Source organism: Moschus berezovskii, chromosome 1 (genome assembly GCF_049115385.1).
Source record: "Moschus berezovskii isolate FMDL1 chromosome 1, NW_MosBer_1.0, whole genome shotgun sequence".
NCBI classification, from domain to species: Eukaryota; Metazoa; Chordata; class Mammalia; order Artiodactyla; family Moschidae; genus Moschus; species Moschus berezovskii.
The window spans coordinates 68,780,198-68,800,489 of record NC_142460.1 but is presented as its reverse complement, the minus strand read 5'-3'; positions in this window follow the sequence as shown (position 1 = coordinate 68,800,489).

Here is a 20,292-nt window from a genome sequence, read left to right as displayed (position 1 = left end):
ACCAGTCCATTGTTCCATGTCTGGTTCTAACTGTTTCTTCTTGACCTCTATATATGTTTCTCAGGAGGCAGGTAAGATGGTCTGGTACTTCCATCTCTGTAAGAATTTTTCACAGTTTCTTGTGATCCACACAGTCAAAGGCTTTATCATAGTCAATGAAGCAGAAGTAGATGATTTTGTTGAATTCTCTGGCTTTTTCTATGATCCAATGGATGTTGGCAATTTGATCTCAGGTGCTTCTGCCTCTTCTAAATCCAGTTTATACATCTAGAAGTTCTTGATTCATGTACTGTTGAATCCTAGCCTGAAGGATTTTGAGCATTACCTTGCTAGCATGTGAAATGAGTTCAATTGTATGGTCATTTGAACATTCTTTGGTATTGCCTTTCTTTGGGATTGGAGTGAAAACTGATCTTTTTCAGTCCTATGGCTATTCCTGAATTTTCCAAATTTGCTGTCATATTGAGTGAAGCAATTTAACAATATCATCTTTTAGGATTTTAAATGCATCAGCTGGTCTATCACCTCCACTAGCTTTGGACATAGTAATGCTTCCTAAGGCCCATTTACTCTTTTCCAGGATGTCTGTCTCTAGATTTGTGACCACACTATGGTCATTATGCTATACATTAAAGCCTTTTTTTTTTTTTTTTTTTACAATTCTTATGTGTATTCTTATCACCTGTTCTTAATAGCCCCTGCTTTTTTTAGGTCCTTGCTATACCTGTCCTTTATTGTGTCCATCTTTGCATGAAATGTTACCTTGGTAACTCCAATTTTCTTGAAGAGATTTCTAGTCTTTCCCATTCTGTTGTTTTTCTTGATTTCCTTGCATTGTTCACTTAAGAAGATTTCTTATTTCTCTTTGCTCTTCTCTGGAACTCTGCATTCAGTTGGGTATATCTTTCCTGATCTATTTTTTTCTTTCACTTCTCTTCTTTTCTCAGGTATTTGTAAGGTCTCCTAAGACAACCATTTTGTCTTCTTGCATTTATTTTTCTTTGTGATGGTTTTTATCACTGCCTCTTTTCCAATGTTACAAAACCTCTGTACATAGTTCTTCATGCACTGTCTATTGATACACAGAGATACACTCAAAATGGATTAAAAACCTAAATATAAGACCAGAAACTATAAAACCCTTAGAGGGAAACATAAGCAGAACACTATTTGACATAAATTACAGCAAGATCCTCTACAACCCACCTCCTAGAGCAATGTAAATTAAAAAAAAAAATCAGATCTAGTTAAACTTAAAAGTTTTTGCACAGCAAAGAAAATTTTTAAAAAATGAAAAGAAACCCTCAAAATGGGAGAAAATAATTGCAAATTAAGCAACTGAAAAAGGATTAATCTCTAAAATATATAAGCAGCTCAGGCAGCTCAATATCTAGAAAACAAACAATCCAATCAAAAAATGGAAAGATGACTTAAACAGACATTTATCTGAAGAAGATATACACATGGCTAAGAAACACATGAAAAATGCTTAACATTGCTTATTTTTTGAGAAGTGCAAATAAAAACTACAAGGAGGTATCACCTCGCAACAGAACGGCCAATATCAAAAACACTTACAAACAAAAATCCACAAACAATAAATGCTGGAGAGGGTGTGGAGAAAGTAGAACCTTCTTACACTGTTGATGGGAGTGTAAATTAATACAGCCACTGTGGAGAACAGCCTGGCGATTTCTTTAAAAACTAGGAATAAAGCTACCATTGATGTTGTTGTTCAGTCAGTAAGTTGTGTCTGACATTTTTGTGACTCATAGACTGCAACACACCAGGCTTGTCTGTCCTTCACTATGCCTGGAGTTGGCTCAAAATCATGTCCATTGACAGTAATGCCATCCAATCATCTCTTCCTCTGTCATCCCCTTCTCCTCCTGCCCTCAATCTTTCCCAGGGTCCGGGTGTTTTCCAATGAGTCAACTCTTTGTATCAAGTGGCCAAAGTATTGGAGCTTCAGAATATGTCCTTTCAATGAATCATTGCCTTTTTTTGACATTGGAATGAAAACTGACCTTTCCTAGTCCTGCAGCCTACCATATGACACAAGAATCACACTACTGGACATATACCCTGAGAAAACCACAATTTTAAGAGACACTTGTACCTCAGTGTTCATCACAATGCTATTTACAATAGCCAGGACATGGGAACAACCAGACATCCATCAACAGATGAATTAATAAAGAAGTTATGCTATATATATAGAGTGGAATATTAATCAGACATAAAAAGGAATTAATTTGAGTCAGTTGTAGTGAGCTGGATGAATCTAGGGGCTTCCCTGATAGATCATTTGGTAAATAATCCACCTGCAATGCAGGAGACCCTGGTTTGATTCCTGGGTCAGGAAGATATGCTGGAGAAGGGATAGGCTTCCCACTCCAGTATTGTTGGACTTCCTTGTGGCTCAGCTGGTTAAGAATTCGCCTGCAATGTGGGAGACCTGGGTTCGATCTCTGGGTTGGGAAGATCCTGTTATACAGAGTGAAGTAAGTCAGAAAGAGAAAAACAAGCATCCAATATGAATACATATATGTGGAAATCTAGATAAATGGTACTGATGAACCTATATGTAGTTTAGAAATAGAGATATGCAGATATAGAGAGCAGACTTGTGGACCCAGTGGGGGAAGGAGAGTGTGGGATGAATTGGAAGAGTAGAATTGAAAGATATGCATTCAGTTCAGTTCAGTTGCTCAGTCACATTCGACTCTTTGGGACCCCATGAATCACAGCACGCCAGGCCTCCCTGTCCATCACCAACTCCCGGAGTTCACCCAAACTCATATGCCTCCAGTTGGTGATGCCATCCAGCCATCTCATCCTCCTCCTGCCCCCAATCCCTCCCAGCATGAGGATCTTTACCAATGAGTCACCTCTTCACATGGTGGCCAAAGTATTGGAGTTTCAGCTTCACCATCAGTCCTTGCAATGAACACCCAGGACTGGTCTCCTTTAGGATGGACTGGTTGGATCTCCTTGCACTCCTAGGGACTCTCAAGAGTCTTCTCCAGCACCACAGTTCAAAAGAATCAATTCTTCAGCGCTCAGCTTTCTTCACAGTCGAACTCTCACATCCATACATGACCACTGGTAAAATGATAACCTTGACTAGACAGACCTTTGTAAGATATGCATTGCAATATGTAAAATAGATAGCCAGTGGGAATTTGCTGTATGACACAGTGGACTCAATCCAATGTTCTGTTACAACCTTGAGGGGTGGAATGGAGTGGGAGGTAGGGGGGAGATTCAAGAGGGAGGTGACATGTATACCTGTGGCTGCTTCATGTTGATATATGGCAGAAACCAGCACAATATTGTAAAGCAATTATCCCCCAATTAAAATAAATAAATTAAAAAGAAAGGCTCTTTGAAGATATGTCAGTTTACTAGGGTCACCGTGACAAAGTACTGAAAACTGAATGACTCAAACAACAGATTTATTATCGCCCACTTCCAGAGGCTAGAAGTCCAAAATCAAAGTGTCATCAGAGTTGGTTGTTTCTGAGGAGTATGAGCACCTATTTCATTGCACTTGTCTAGCTTCTGATAGTTTTCTGGCAATCTTTGTCATTCTTTGACCTTTAGGAGAATCACCCTGAACTCTGCCTTCATTTTCACATGACTCTCCCTGTGACTATATTTGTGCCCCAAGTTTCCCTTCTTACAAGTATACCAGCTATATTAGATTAGGGATCCGTACTACTCCAGTGTGACCTCAAGTGTGACCTTATCTTAACAAATTAATCTGTAGTGACTCTATTTCCAAATAAGGTCATGTTTTGGGGGTTAGGACTTGTGAACTTGGGGATAGAGAGTTAAACTCATAGCAGAAGGTGAATATCAATATGTTTCTCTAATTGAAACACAGATATTGTCTTGGGCTTATTAGTATATCTGAACCCCATAGAGAGGGGCCTTTTCCTGGGCCTGTGCTTCAGCAGTCCCAACTCTGGCCCTTCCTTGGCCTTACATTTCCCCACTGTGTAAGGAGACACCATGTAGCCAAGAGGATAGATGTGTCCAGTCATGGATCACGCTATCCCTTCTTATCACACTCTGGATTTCAGGGACTCTGGATCTCTAGTCATATGTCCCCATACCTGCTCCAGAACTTGCAGAAGACTCCTTGATTCTCCTGAGAGTAAACCATACTCTACTAAGTATGAGGAGTGGTGAATCTGTGCCCTTCAATGAGAAAAAGAGGGACTGAGAAATGAAAGGGGATGGAAAAGTATTTCTTTCTCTACCATCATTTCTGATGTGGAACTTCAAACAGACCAACAATTTTAAATTCAAATTTGACTTTTAAGGTGTTTATAAAACTATGTTTTTCAAATTGGAGGGAAGTTATTTTTTTAACACATTTCCCATTTTTTAGCTTACGATTGGCGATATTAGAATGGTTTTGGGTGCAGTGAAAAATAACCCAGTATTTGGCTGGAAATAAATCTTTGTTTTATCTGAGAAAAATAAAAATAACCCAATAAAAGAGAAATTTATCATTTAAGGTAGGTGATCAACTACTATCAATGGGTTAAATCCACATCACCATCCGTTTTTGGAAATGAAATTTTATTGTAAGTCAGTCAAACTAATTAATTTACATATGGCCTATGGCTGCTTTCATGCCACCAATGCAGTGTTGAATAGCTGCCACAAAGGTCCAATGGCTCACAAAGCTTAAAATATTCACCATCTGGCCCTTTACAAAAAAATGTCTGTGGATACTTCATTTAAGATATAGGATATAATCAAAAGAACAAATCCATAAATCAATCTCAGCCCATGCCTTTTTGCTTCCTTTAATTTTTGAGTGATTTATGGATTTAGTCCTTACATACTGTGTAGTGAGCATGCGCGCGCACACACACACACACACACACACACATAACATATTCATCTCAGTTATTGGGTGGGAAATAAACTTATATAAGAAAAATGAATATTTAAGCCTTCTTAGTTTATTCTTCATGAATCCACTTCCTTCTTCTCTCAAATTCTCAACATTATTGTATAAATCTATATAAATAATTATTAAAATTCTCAGGTACCTAAGCAGCAGAGTCATCAATAGCTAATTTTGGCATTAAATGCTATTATGGGCTATATATATATATATACACATACATGTATGTATATATATTTAAGGCCATTTTGACAAGTTTAAGCATAATGAATAGAATTTTGTGATTTACTTACAGATACCTTCTTTTATGACTTTTATTTTTGTCAGTGAATTAATATGATATTTCTCCTATGGCAGTAGTCTCCTAATATTGCAGTCATGGGTCTGTTTTTCTGTCTTCGATACTAGACTAGAAATTTCCTTAGGCATGAGATGTTGATTATATTTATCTTTCCTTTCAATGTTTAATAATACTTTTCAGGTGGTGGATATTTAATGAATGCTTAATTAATCATGTGTAGGTAAATGAATGACAATACTTCAAATATATATGAGGTTTTCCCAAATTGTCAAAATATCAGTTTTGGGACACTTATCAGCTAGCAATTCTTTGTACATTGTCCCACCAAACAGATATGAAAGCTTTGGTGTCTAGTACATCTGTCATGTGTTTAGATTTAAGGCCATTATTTTATTCTGTAATTTCTAATTCATTGACAGATGACAACTAAAAATCAGTTGCCAATGACTGAAACTTATAAAAAAGTAGAAGGGAGAAAGTATAATCTAATTGACTTTATTTGCCTTGAAGTACAGATCAACTATTAGCAAAGAAACATTTACTTAGTCTATCAGAATATATATTTTAAAAACATTATCAAGAAAATGCAATGCCATTTACACCAAATGCTTTATGGCTGTATTTATTAAATAGTTTTTTTTTTTTTATAACTTCCTTGCCTTTCTATTTGTACATTTTGTTTCAGAGGTTTCTTGGAACCTATTGATCCTTTTCATCATAATTTATGTGTTATGCCAGCAGTATGAACTTTGTTGAATGTAATTCTATGTTGGGCACAGTGTGTTACAGTTCATGAAGCTTGTTCACATTTCCAGATTGATTTAATATCACAAATGAGGAAATTGTGGCTCAGAGACTAAGTAATCTAAGCCATGTCATCCAAAGACAAACAACTATTAAATTATGATTCTGTGTGGCACAAAGTCTTCCATCCTTAAGCTTCATGATTCCTTTTAGGACCTCAATGACTTACAAAAATTTTTGTATGAGAATTTTTGTTTTAAAAGCAAATATGCTTTGGTCATCTCTTTGTTATCATCAAACTTCTACTTATATAGTTATATTCAAGTTTATATTATTTATCCCCCTCTGTTTTCAGAAATGATGAGAATACTTGTGCATATTGTATATGACCAAAAATTATTCAGGCACAAAACTGGGTAATAAAAAAGTAAATACATGAAAAAAAATATTATTTTGCATAAGAACTAGATTTGGAGTACAATGTATTTGGCAAAGGTGATCTATTTTAAGATTGTTAATATATGGAATCTCCTGGTCATCCAGTGGCTAGATTTTGCGCTTTCACTGCCTTGGCCCTGGGTTCAATCCCTGGTGTGGGAAAATAGATCCCACAAGCCTCTTGGTATGACCGTCCCACCCCCAAGCTATAATATTTACTTTCATGTTGAAATGTTTGTAGATACTTTATGAATACATATGTTATTTTCTTTTAATAGTAAGTAGATTGCTCCCAAAATCCACTATAAATAACTTGTATGTCAAAATGATTCAAGATTTAATCTTGAAACATACTTTTTAATTTCAACATCAGGATCAAATTGTTTTATTGATTTTCAAAGTTATTCAAGAAATATTTCATGTTATCTTAAAAATATTTATTTAATTCTGCCAAGTATTTGAGAAAGTTTATCAAAACATTAAATGGTAAATAATTAAATTGATGCTTTAATGTCTGTACCATGGAAGCTATTTGAAGATATTTCAAGAATTTTAAATTTAGACTTTATTCCATTTTGTCCAGATAAAATTTCAATCAACAACTGGTCCAGAACTCAATTTCCAGTCTACAACTCATATCACCCTGAACGCACCCAATCTTTTCAGAAATCAATGTTTAATCTCTCTAAATATTGTTTAAATATTTTGACTAGATATAATGACATAAAAAATTCATTCATTACATGGAATATTTTTCAGGTTAAGTAATCACTGAAATAGTATTTAAACAGTACATTACAAATACTTTCTGTAGTTTAATTAATGGGATTTGAATAAAAACTTTCTGTTGAGGGTATTGTAGATAGTGAAATATTTATTACATATAAAGAGAATGAGCTTTAGGGAAACAATGTGGCTTAATCTACTCAAGTAGGCAGCATGAATATATGTACAGAGACTTATTCTTGTATCATATATTGCCAAATCCAGTTCCTTTTTCTTCCAGGCTACAAGTGCTCACAAACTGATAGAAAGGATAAAACCTTCAAAATAGCTATTTTCAGTAAGTAAGGGCCAAATAGGCATATGAGCACAGTGTAATAAAGGGAGCTCCCATCTAGTTGGGGATAGAAGAAAACACTTCATTTTGGTGAAAAGGATGAATATTGGTCTTTCTACATAATTCATAAAATCTTTCAATCTGAAAATTTTCATTACAACCAACATTAGTGTGCCCATTTGCCTATTGACTAAAATATGAATTGAATCAAAACATCTGAGACTTCATTTATTTTTGAAGAATCAGGTATGTGTTAATATTCCTTTTTTACATATGATCCATGTGTCTTGTAGAAGACACAGAACCTATCTAAGTAATAGGGGATACTTATGAAGGATACTCTGTCAGTAAACTCCAAGTTATGTACTCCTCAGCAGAACTCAATATTGACTTTCATTGACTTACCAATGGCAAGTTATTTTATTTTCCTAGATGGAAGTTTCTTCATCTGTAAATAATTAAGTCTTGAGACAGATCCATGGTTTTAAATTTTCTTTGTTTGGTACAATTTACGGGATGCTTTCTAGAGGAGATCAATCCTGGGTGTTCATAGGAAGGACTGATGCTAAAACTGAAACTCCAGTACTTTGGCCACCTCATGCGCAGAGATGACTCACTGGAAAAGACTCTGATGCTGGGAGGGATTGGGGGCTGGAGGAGACAGGGACAACAGAGATTGAGATGGCTGGATGGCATCACCAGCTCGATGGACATGAGTTTGAGTGAACTCCGGGAGTTGGTGATGGACAGGGAGGCCTGGCATGGTGTGATTCATGGGGTCACAAAGAGTCGGACATGACTGAGCAACTGAACTGAACTGAACTGACAGGATGCTTCTCTGGGCTTCCCTGATAGCTCAATTGGTAAAGGATCCACCTGCAATCCAGGAGACTCTGGTTCAATTCCTGGGTTGGTAAGATTTGCTGGAGAAGGGATAGTCTACCCACTCTACTATTACTGGGCTTCCCTTGTGGATCAGCTTGTAAAGAATCCACCTGCAATGAGAGAGGCCTGGGTTTGATCCCTGGGTTGGGAAGATTCCCTTGAGAAGGAAAAGGCTATCCACTCCAGTATTCTGGCCTGGAGAATTCCATGGACAGTATAGTCCATGGGGTCGCAAAAAGTTGGACACGACTGAGCGACTTTGACTTGTATAGGATACTTAAATATATAAAATCTTTTTCTGCTTTACCTAAAGTTGGGTTGAAGACCATCTCAAGCATTGTCTAAGTGCCAACTCAGACCACTATAGGCTCGCCTGTCTCTTGCTTCAGTTTTCCTGGTGACTAGTTTCATATATTTCCCACTATCCTCATGCAGACACATGACACACATGTGACATGTGTGACACACATGTGACAAAGGCCTGCCACACACTCGTTCTATGAGCCTCTTGTCTCCAGATCTGTGGCTTCCCTGTCAACACCAACTCATAAACAAGTTCCAAGCAAAACTTAAGCCTCTGGATCATTCTTTCCACTTACTTCTCAGTGAGGGACTGTCCATGGAGCAGTTATTTTAGTAGCCTCTGAGAAGATAACTTCACAAAAGGGATAAATCAAGTGCTGTTGATATCATAAAGTAGCCAGTTAGGAAATATACCCCCATATTTGTTTTCTCTCTCCTTCTCTACTTCATTCTTTATCATTCCTACTCCTCAGGATTATACCCTGTACTAGATTAACACACAGAAGCCTTTGCTTCAGACTCTATTTTTAGGGGACTCAGGCTAAGGAAGGGCTTCCTGGCATCTCAGATGGTGAAGAATCTGCCTGCAACGCAGGAAACCTGAATTTCATCACTGGGTCAGAAAGATCCCCAGGGAAGGTAATGACTACCCACTCCAATATTTTTGCCTGGAGAATTCCATGGACAGAGGAGCCTGGCAGGCTGCAGTTCATAGAGTCACAAAGAGTCTGACATGTCTGAGAGACTAACACTTTCACTTCTGAGCTACTAAGGAAAGACTGAGCCATTTTAAAAATCCATTTACAGCTCTTTAGCTATCCCTATGAAAGCAAAAAATTCCTGGAAGAAACTTCACTAAAATTTCCTAATTGATAATGTACTAACAAACTAGCACTCCTAATTGATAATGTACTAACAAACTAGCACATAATTAACTTAAGGCTTTTATTTAATTTATTCTTTATCCCTTAATTAAAAGATAAACTTATGAAACGAGAGAATTTAGTCTGTTCACAGAAATACTTTTAGTGCCATTACTGGTCTTATTTTCTTGTGTTGGTGTGAACTTGATAGGATCAATGATGATATAGTATATATTCTCTTGCTAAGAACTCTGTGCCTAAATATATGATTTAACCAAATAAGAAACTCAAGTGCAAATGTTAGGTACTACAGACACCTGTGTCCATGAACGAAAAATGATTAGAAACATGTCTTCAGTCTGGTCACCCAAAAGTTAATTACTGAATGTTATTTTAAATGTTTCATTATTTTCAATCCTGAGGGAGGAATGTTTCTTATTTCTTTTCTTTTTATTCCTCAGTTAAAATATAGAAATGAAGAATGTTCAGACTTACAAATAGATTTCTTTTGTGCTCTCAAGTATCAGACTCATATGCTTTTAGTTATAATAGGACGAGTAAAAAATAAATTAGTTTGTGAATATTCCCCTGAGTTTTCTAAAATGGAAATTTTGTGTTTACAGGTCAAAATATTAGATAATGTGTTTTGGTCATATTTGTGAGGTTATAATAATTTAGAACCAAAAATATCACTAAGATTTCACAACAAACCATTTTGAAGGAACTTAATTCAGTGAAAACTGCTTTGGAATTGCTGTATAATTATTCCTAATAGAGTATGCTATCTAGCAGGGAAATACTGAAGACAAAATGAACTAACTAGAATGCTTCAAACAATTTTTCATCATCCAGTTGATTTACAGGTATCTAATTAGATTTACAGGTATCTAGTTTTCAGCATGTTTTGATATTAATTATTAAGGTAAATTGTCCTTAATAAATAATGTGTTAACTGGTAGAGCTGTTCAGTAAATTCCTTCCACAATCCCTACTATGTATCAAGCATAGAGCATCTTTTTCAAGATACCAGTTTTGAGAAACAGAAAGCTTCAACTAATGTGTACTCAAAGTATTAGTGAAGTTGCTCAGTCGTGTCCAGCTCTTTGCGACCCCGTGGACTGTAGCCTGCCAGGCTCCTCTGTCCATGGGATTCTCCAGGCAAGAATACTGGAGTGGGTTGCCATTTCCTTCTCCAGGGGATCTTCCCAACCCAGGGATCGAACCCAGGTCTCCTCCATTGCATGCAGAGGCTTTATCCTCTGAGCCACCAGAAAGCCTGGTTGCTTTATACTTTATACTTTAATACTCAAAGCATTAGGAATATCAAATGGAAAGATACCTGGAAAAACTTTTTACTCCTGGCTTTAATACCCAGGTTTGTATCTTCTGGTTGGATGTACCTTACCATCTCACTCAGCATAAAAGCCAATTCTTTTATTAGCCTATAGGTACTATATCACTGGACCTTCTTTATTTCTTGGATCTTATAAGTTCCCTTATTTATTCTGATCAAGGAACAATGATCTTACTTATTGTCCTTCAGACATATCAGGCCTTCTCCCACCCAAAGACTTCTGCACTGACTTTTCCTTCTGCCCCAGAAGACTTTCACCTGCTGCTGCTGCTGCTGCTGCTAAGTCACTTCAGTCGTGTCCAGCTCTGTGTGACCCCATAGACGGAAGCCCACAGGCTCCCCCGTCCCTGGGATTCTCCAGGCAAGAACACTGGAGTGGGTTGCCATTTCCTTCTCCAATGTATGAAAGTGAAAAGTGAAAGTGAAGTTGCTCAGTCATGTCTGACCCCTAGCGACCCCATGGACTGCAGCCCACCAGGCTCCTCCATCCATGGGATTTTCTAGGCAAGAGTACTGGAGTGGCTTGCCATTGCCTTCTCTGAGACTTTCACCTAAAAACCCACATTTAGCTTCACCTTCTCTGGCCCAGACCCTGAAAGCAGTTGCTGAAATGTTAGCTTCTTGAGTAGTCTATCCTAACTGTGTTACTTACAAATAAGACTACCCTTGTACAGTTTCCGGTACACTCTGCCCCTTTCCTTGTCTTTCATTTACAGTACTTATGACCTTATAATATATTATGTACTTCATATATATTTCACTTATTTTCTTACTATCCCCAGTAGAATCTAAAATCTAAACTCTATGAAACTGGTTTGCTCTCTTATATATCCCTAATGTTTTCAATTGTGCCTGGCACAAAAGGGGCATTGAATGAATATTCACTGAATGAATAAATCAGTTCAGTTCAGTCGCTCAGTCGTGTCCGACTCTCCGCGACCCCATGAATCACAGCACGCCAGGCCTCCCTGTCCATCACCAACTCCCTGAGTACACTCAAACTCATGTCCACAGAGTCGGTGATGCCATCCAGCCATCTCATTCTCCGTCGTCCCCTTCTCCTCCCGCCCCCAACCTTTCCCAGCATCAGAGTCTTTTCCAGTGAGTCAACTCGTCGCATGAGGTGGCCAAAGTATTGCAGTTTCAGCTTTGGCATCAGTCCCTCCAATGAACATCCAGGATTGATCTCCTTTAGAATGGACTGGTTGGATCTCCTTGCAGTATAAGGGACTCTCAAGAGTCTTCTCCAACACCACAGTTCAAAAGCATCGATTCTTCGGCGGTCAGCCTTCTTCACAGTCCAACTCTCAGAAGAACTGTACAAAAAAGATCTTCCCGACCAAGATAGTCACGATAACGTGATCACTGACCTAGAGCCAGACATCTTGGAATGTGAAGTCAAGTGGGCCTTAGAAAGCATCACTACTAACAAAGCTAGTGGAGGTGATGGAATTCCAGTTGAGCTATTACAAGTCTTGAAAGATGATGCTGTGAAAGTGCTGCACTCAATATGCCAGCAGATTTGGAAAACTCAGCAGTGGCCACAGGACTGGAAGAGGTCAGTCTTCATTCCAATCCCAAAGAAAGGCAATGCCAAAGAATGCTCAAACTACCGCACAATTGCCCTCATCTCACACGCTAGCAAAGTCATGCTCAAAATTCTCCAAGCCAGGCTTCAGCAATATGTAAACCGTGAACTCCCAGATGTTCAAGCAGGTTTTAGAAAAGGCAGAGGCACCAGAGATCAAATTGCCAACATCCGCTGGATCATGGAGAAAGCAAGAGAGTTTCAGAAAAACATCTATTTCTGCTTCATTGACTATGCCAAAGCCTTTGACTGTGTGGATCACAATAAACTGTGGAACATTCTGAAAGAGATGGGAATCCCAGACCACCTGACCTGCCTCTTGAGAAACCTGTATGCAGGTCAGGAAGCAACAGTTAGAACTGGACATGGAACAACAGACTGGTTCCAAATAGGAAAAGGTGTACGTCAAGGTTGTATATTGTCACCTTGCTTATTTAACTTATATGCAGAGTACATCATGAGGAACGCTGGGCTGGAAGAAGCACAAGCTGGAGTCAAGATTGCTGGGAGAAATATCAATAACCTCAGATATGCAGATGACACTACCCTTATGGCAGAAAGTGAAGAGGAACTCAAAAGCCTCTTGATGAAAGTGAAAGAGGAGAGTGAAAAGGTTGGTTTGAAGCTCAACATTCAGAAAACAAAGATCATGGCATCTGGTCCCATCACTTCATGGGAAATAGATGGAAAAACAGTGGAAACAGTGTCAGACTTTATTTTTTTGGGCTCCAAAATCACTGCAGATGCTGATTGCAGCCATGAAATTAAAAGACGCTTGCTCCTTGGAAGGAAAGTTATGACCAACCTTGATAGTATATTAAAAAGCAGAGACATTACTTTGCCAACCAAGGTCCGTCTAGTCAAGGCAATGGTTTTTCCCGTGGTCATGTATGGTTGTGAGAGTTGAATGAATAAATGTATGAGTGTAAATAACAGGAACTCAAAAATTTTGGCTGAATAAATAATGAAAAAAAAATACATAAAGATTTCTGAGCTGGGTTTGGAGTAAGAGTTTATTTCTTTGCTTAATGACACCAAAGAAATAAAAGCCTGGGTGATTTGGGGGAGGTAAACAGACCTTTGATAAATGGTTGCTCAGTAGATAACAGGTAGCCATTTTGTTTAAGTGGGAGGATTCCATGATCAGCTCTTTGCTTATAACTTTGCTGCAATGCAATGTACAGATTGGCTCTGAGGGGAAAAGGTTAAAAGGCAGGAAGACCAGTTTAGGTGTGAGGCCCTGAAACATTAAACGGGGCAACAGGGGAGATTTAAACATTTCTGCAGAGTAGCTGACTATTGAAATTATCTGTGTGAAGCCACGCTCACGGACACTTTATCTAGGAAGAACTTGATCTATTCTTACAACCTGTGCTGCTGAGAATTTGAGGAGTGTTGGACAGCGTATAGCTCAGGAAGTAGAACTCTTTGTGAAATGATAGACTCTATTATAATGGAAATAACCTTGGAATAGGCAAAAATTAATAGTAATGCTTTAGTAACTTTAAAGATTCTGATTCATTGTCCAAATAGAGCAATTTTATTAGCATGAATAAAGTTCATACCAGGGAAGGAAATCTTTATTTACTAAGCAATTACCAGTGAAGACCAGCTTTCTCCTCTTGCAATACTGAGGAAAGTTTGCAAATCAGGACCAAAGATATTGTAGAGTTATAACACATTATCTCATCCAGTCATACCTTTGGTTTTTTCCAGGATGAGAGAGAACTTAAGAGAATGGAAAAATGACAAGCAATGCAAATTTAAGAAATAAATAGTACCTCTGAAAAGTTTCTTTATTTGGGCATTGCATTATGTAGAAGATGACACAATTTGGCCAATGTGTTAAGTGTTATTTGTAGTATGTAGATTATCACTGTGGAAAAATATCAGTTGTGATCAGATGTCTTCACTCACAGTTTGAAAGTAAAAATGTGTGGTGATGCATATTAACTAGACTTATTGTGGTAACTAGACTGCTTTGCAATATGTATACATGAATCAAATCATCGATGTTGTATACCTGAAACTAATACAATGTGTCAATTATACTTCAGTATAATTAGGAGTAAATTGGATAAAGCTGAATAGTTTTATAGATTTTATACTAGAAAATTGAAGGAATTAGGCTTTCCATATCTACAAAAGTCAAGAGAAGAACAGAATCTGAGTGACCAGATTTTCTGTCCAGTTGGAGTTTCAGAGTCTGGGTAAATGACTCACCTGTCTCCTTAGGACACAGCAAAACTTTTGACACAGATTTTTCAAAATGTGTTCCGAAAAAAGCTCCATGAGCTCTCTCTCGCTCTGGAAATATATATTAAACATTAAAGTTTCTGAGAAACCATAGGGGAGAAGCCAAACAAAAATAAATAAATTTTAGCCTCTTCATATTTGTTTAATGAACATTTTCCAAAGTTACTTGACAATGGAACCCTTTTTATCATGTTAACATATTGCTCTCATCAAGAAACTTGTGAGAAAAATATATACCATTGATAACTATTTGGAATCAATCTGGTTTATTCTTTATTTTTGCATTTATAATATTGTCTTCATCCATTTGGACAGCTATGAGAAAATATCATAGACTGGGTGTGTTATACACAACAGAAACTTATTTATCACAGTTTTGGAGGCTGAAAGTTAGAAATCAGTGTACCAGAGTCGTCTGATGAGGGCCCTCTTTCACATTTCTGATTATATACAGAGAAGTAAACTTGCTTCTCAAATATCTCATTAAAAATTAAGCAATTTGTGCAATGGGTAATAGACAAGCATTCTCTCAAGATATTTTCTGTAATTTTTTTTCCATATCCCAAATTCCTTCTTCCAGCTATTGCTATCTCTGTGTCTTTTTACTAATGGCTACCAATTTTCAGAGAATGCACATCACACACACACAAAAAATAGTTTTTTTTTCATAGATAGAGTTATACCTAATTGTCTTGAAAAGTTTAGAAGAAAAGTGATAGAAAATTGCCAGTCATCTACAAATGATGTCACATAGTATCAGTGCTAAGACAAAATATTATTCTTAGTATTTACAATTTAAATAATAAAATAGTAATTGCAAATAATATAGCTTGTACATATATAAATATAAACACAAATATCATTTAATAAGCTTAAAATTATTTACATTCTTATATTTAACCATTAATATAACTCTAAGAGTGTGCTGCTGCTGCTGCTGCTAAGTCACTTCAGTCATGTCTGGCTCTGTACGACCCCATAGAAGGCAGCCCACAGGGCTCCTCTGTCCCTAGGATTCTCCAAGCAAGAATACTGGAGTGGGTTGCCATTTCATTCTCCAATGCATGAAAGTGAAAGTGAAGTCTTGGCTGACTCTTGGCCACCCCATGGAGTGTAGCCTACACGCTCCTCTGTCCATGGGATTTCCCAGGCAATAGTACTGGAGTAGGTTGCCATTTCCTTCCCCAATAAGAGTGTGCATGTTTTATAAACTGTAAAATCAAGGTTTAGAGAGATTAAATTAACTTTCTTTAGTTCATGTACTGTAAGAGATAATAGGGGTACATGAATAATTTGTTTCACCATCAGTTCAGTTCAGTTGCTCAGTCGTGTCCGACTCTTTGTGACCCCGACCCCATGAATCACAGCACGCCAGGGCTCCCTGTCCATCACCAACTCCCGGAGTTCATTCAAACTCATGTTCATCCAGTCGGTGATGCCATCCAGCCATTTCATTCTCTGTCGTCCCCTTCTCCTCCCGCCCACAATCCTTCCCAGCAACAGAGTCTTTTCCAGTGAGTCAACTCGTCGCATGAGGTGGCCAAAGTATTGCAGTTTCAGCTTTAGCATCAGTCCTTCCAATGAACACCCAGGATTGATCTCCTTTAGAATGGATTGGTTGGATCTCCTAGCAGTCCAAGGGACTCTCAAGAGTCTTCTCCAATACCATAGTTCAAAAGCATCAGTTCTTCGACAATCAACTTTCTTCACAGTCCAACTCTCACATCCATACATGGCCACGGGGAAAACCATAGCCTTGACTAGACGGACCTTTGTTGGCAAAGTAATGTCTCTGCTTTTTAATATACTATCTAGGTTGATCATAACTTTCCTTCCAAGGAGTAAGCGTCTTTTAATTTCATGGCTGCAATCAGCATCTGCAGTGATTTTGGAGCCCAAAAAAATAAAGTCTGACACTGTTTCCACTGTTTTCCCATCTGTTTCCCATGAAGTGATGGGACCAGATACCATGATTTTTGTTTTCTGAATGTTGAGCTTCAAGCCAACCTTTTCACTCTCCTCTTTCACTTTCATCAAGAGGCTTTTGAGTTCCTCTTCACTTTCTGCCATAAGGGTGGTGTCATCTGCATATCTGAGCTTATTGATATTTCTCCCAGAAATCTTGATTCTACCTTGTGCTTCTTCCAGCCCAGGGTTCCTCATGATGTACTCTGCATATAAGTTAAATAAGCAGGGTAACAATATACCACTCTGACCTACTCCCTTTCCTATTTGGAACCAGTCTGTTGTTCCATGTACAGTTCTGACTGTTGCTTCCTGACCTGCATACAGGTTCCTCAGGAGGCAGGTCAGGTGGTCTGGTATTTCACCATACTAAATGTGATTGGAAAAATTTTTTTTCACCCTGCTTTGCTGCCATGATAATTAATATTATTATTTTTTATTGTTAATATGCCTACTTTAGATAATAATTTGTATAGTCAATCTAAGAACAACATTCAGCAATGTAATAAAAAAGGATCATTACATATCGCAATGAGAAAATACTTTAAGACTTCTGGTAGAGATTCAACCAAAATCAAAATTCAATCCAAAATTACTGCAGATGATGATTGCATCCATGAAATTAGATCAGGCTTGCTCCTTGGAAGAAAAGCTATGACCAACCTAGACAGCATAATAGGAAGCAGAAACATTACTTTGCCAACAAATGTCAGTCTAGTGAAAGCTATGGTTTTTCCAGTAGTCATGTATGGATGTGAACATTGGACTTACAAATAAAGCTGAGGGTCAAACAATTGATGATTTTGAACTGTGATGTTGGAGAAATCTCTTGGGAGTCCCTTGGACTGCAAGGAGATCCAACCAGTCCATCCTAAAGGAAACCAGTCCTGAATATTCATTGGAAGGACTGATGCTGAAGCTGAAACTCCAATACTTTGGCCACCTGGTGCAAAGAACTGACGCATTAGAAAAGACCCAGATGCTGGGAAAGATTGAAGGTGAGAGGAGAAGGGGATGACAGAGGATGAGATGGTTGGGTGGCATCACTGACTCAATGGACATGAGTTTGCGTGAACTCCGGGAGATGGACAGAGAAGCCTGGCGTGCTGCAGTCCGTGGCGTTGCAAAGAGTTGGACACAACCAAGTGACTGAACTGAACTGAGAGATTCAAGCAACTGGGATCAAATATTTGGAAAATTCCAGACTGCAAAACTTGAATTTACCATGGGGTAGCCACTATGTCCCTGGTCTTCCCTGGTGGCTCAGCTGGTAAAGAATCTGCCTGCAATATGGGAGACCTGGGTTTGATCCCTTAGTTGGGAATACCCCCTGAAGAAGGGAACAGCTACCCACTCCAGTATTCTGGGCTGGAGTATTACAGTCCATGGAGTCACAAAGAGTTGGACACAACTGAGTGACTTTCACAGTAGGTCACTGTTTACACAGTATTAACATTATAGTCATAACTATTCCCACAGCATTTACATAGAATTAAGTATAATGAGTAGTCTAGAGATGATTAAACTATAGAGAAGGATATCTGTGTATGTTTTATGTGAATACTATTACCATTTTTTAAAAGGGACTTGCTCATCCAAAGATTTTAGTATTGGAGGGGATCAATAAAACCAGTTCTTCAAAGATAATGAGAGAAGATTTCACTGCTCTAAAATACCCTGTGGATATTAGCAATGCAGAAAGAACCCTTTCAGGACAACTGCAATCTCATGCCCAACTAGTAATGAAGTGAAATATTTTCCTTTATGTAATTACCTGTGCTTCCTAGGGAATGTTGGGAAATAGCATATTTTTAGGGAAAGAACATCCTAAATATCTATTAAGTTTCTTAGCTATTGATTCATGGCCATGTGAGTCAAATGAAGGTTCTATGCACTTGAAATCAGATGCTGAAACTTGCTCAAATATTCTACGTGAATAGTGGAAAATAAGCTTTCTTAAAAGGTAAAAATCAACTGATAGGTACATGCAAATTGCAGTAGAAGTGACTCTTAGCCCCTCATCCCCCTCTGTAAACTCTTCTTATTTGCATTGTGCTTCTCTATTTTTTTTCTTGTTATTGTTGTTTTACATTCTTTTATCAAATCTAATTTTTTAGCATCCTCCTTAAGTCAGTTCATATACTCCGAGACTTCAAATATTATAAGTTAAATCGAGAGCAAACTGTTTCTCTAGATTTATTTTTTTAACTCAATATATATGTATTCAATACCTGCTATATGCTGATACAAAGTGGCAAGCAAGTCAGTATGACTACTACCTTTACACTCTAGTAGTTCAGTTCAGTTCAGTCACTCAGTCATGTCCAGCTCTTTGGGACCCCGTGAACCGCAGCACGCGAGTCCTCCCTGTCCATCACCAACTCCCAGAGTTTACCCAAACTCAGTGGCAAGCCACTCCAGCACTCTTGCCTAGAAAATCCCATGGATGGAGGAGCCTGGTAGGCTGCAGTCCGTGGGGTCATTAGGGGCCGGACACAACTGAGCGACTTCACTTTCACTTTTCACTTTCACACACTGGAGAAGGAAATGGCAACCCACTTCAGTGTTCTTGCCTGGAGAATCCCGGGGACGGCGGAGCCTGGTGGGCTTCTGTCTATGGGGTCACACAGAGTCGGACACGACTGAAGTGACTTAGAAGCAGCAGCAGCAGCATGTCCATTGAGTTAGTGATGCCATCCAACCTTCTCATCCTCTGTCGTTCCCTTCTCCTCCTACCCTCAATATTTCCCATCATCAAGGTCTTTTCAAATGAGTCAGCTCTTTGTATCAGGTGGTCAAAGTATTAGATTCTCAGCTTCAACATCAGTCCTTCCAATGAACACGCAGGACTGATCTCCTTTAGGATGGACTGGTTGGATCTCCTTGCAGTCCAAGGGACTCTCAAGAGTCTTCTCCAACACCACAGTTCAAAAGCATCAATTCTTCAGTGCTCAGCTTTCATTATAGTCCCAACTGCCACATCCATACATGACCACTGGGAAAACCATAGCCTTGACTAGACGGCCCTTTGTTGGCAAAGTAATATATCTGCTTTTTCATATGCTGTCTAGGTTTGTCATAACTTTCCTTCCAAGGAGCAAGCGTCTTTTAATTTCATGGCTGCAATCAGCATCTGCAGTGATTTTGGAGCCCCCAAAAATAAAGTCAACCACTGTTTCCACTGTTTCCCCATCTATTTGCCATAAAGTGATGGGGCCGAATGCCATTATCTTTGTTTGCTGAATGTTGAGCTTTAAGCCAACATTTTCACTCTCCTCTTTCACTTTCATCAAGAGGTTCTTTAGTTATTCTTCACTTTCTACTGTAAGGGTGTTGTCATCTGCATATCTGAGGTTTCTCCCAGCAATCTTGATTCCAGCTTGTGTTTCATCCAGCCCAGCATTTCTCATGATGTACTCTGCATATAAGTTAAATAAGCAGGGTGACAATATACAGCCTTGACGTACTCCTTTCCCAATTTGGAACCAGTGTGTTGTTCCATGTACAGTTCTGACTGTTGCTTCCTGACCTGCATATAGGTTTCTCAAGAGGCAGGTCAGGTGGTCTGGTATTCCCATCTTTTTCAGAATTTTCTGCAGTTTATTGTG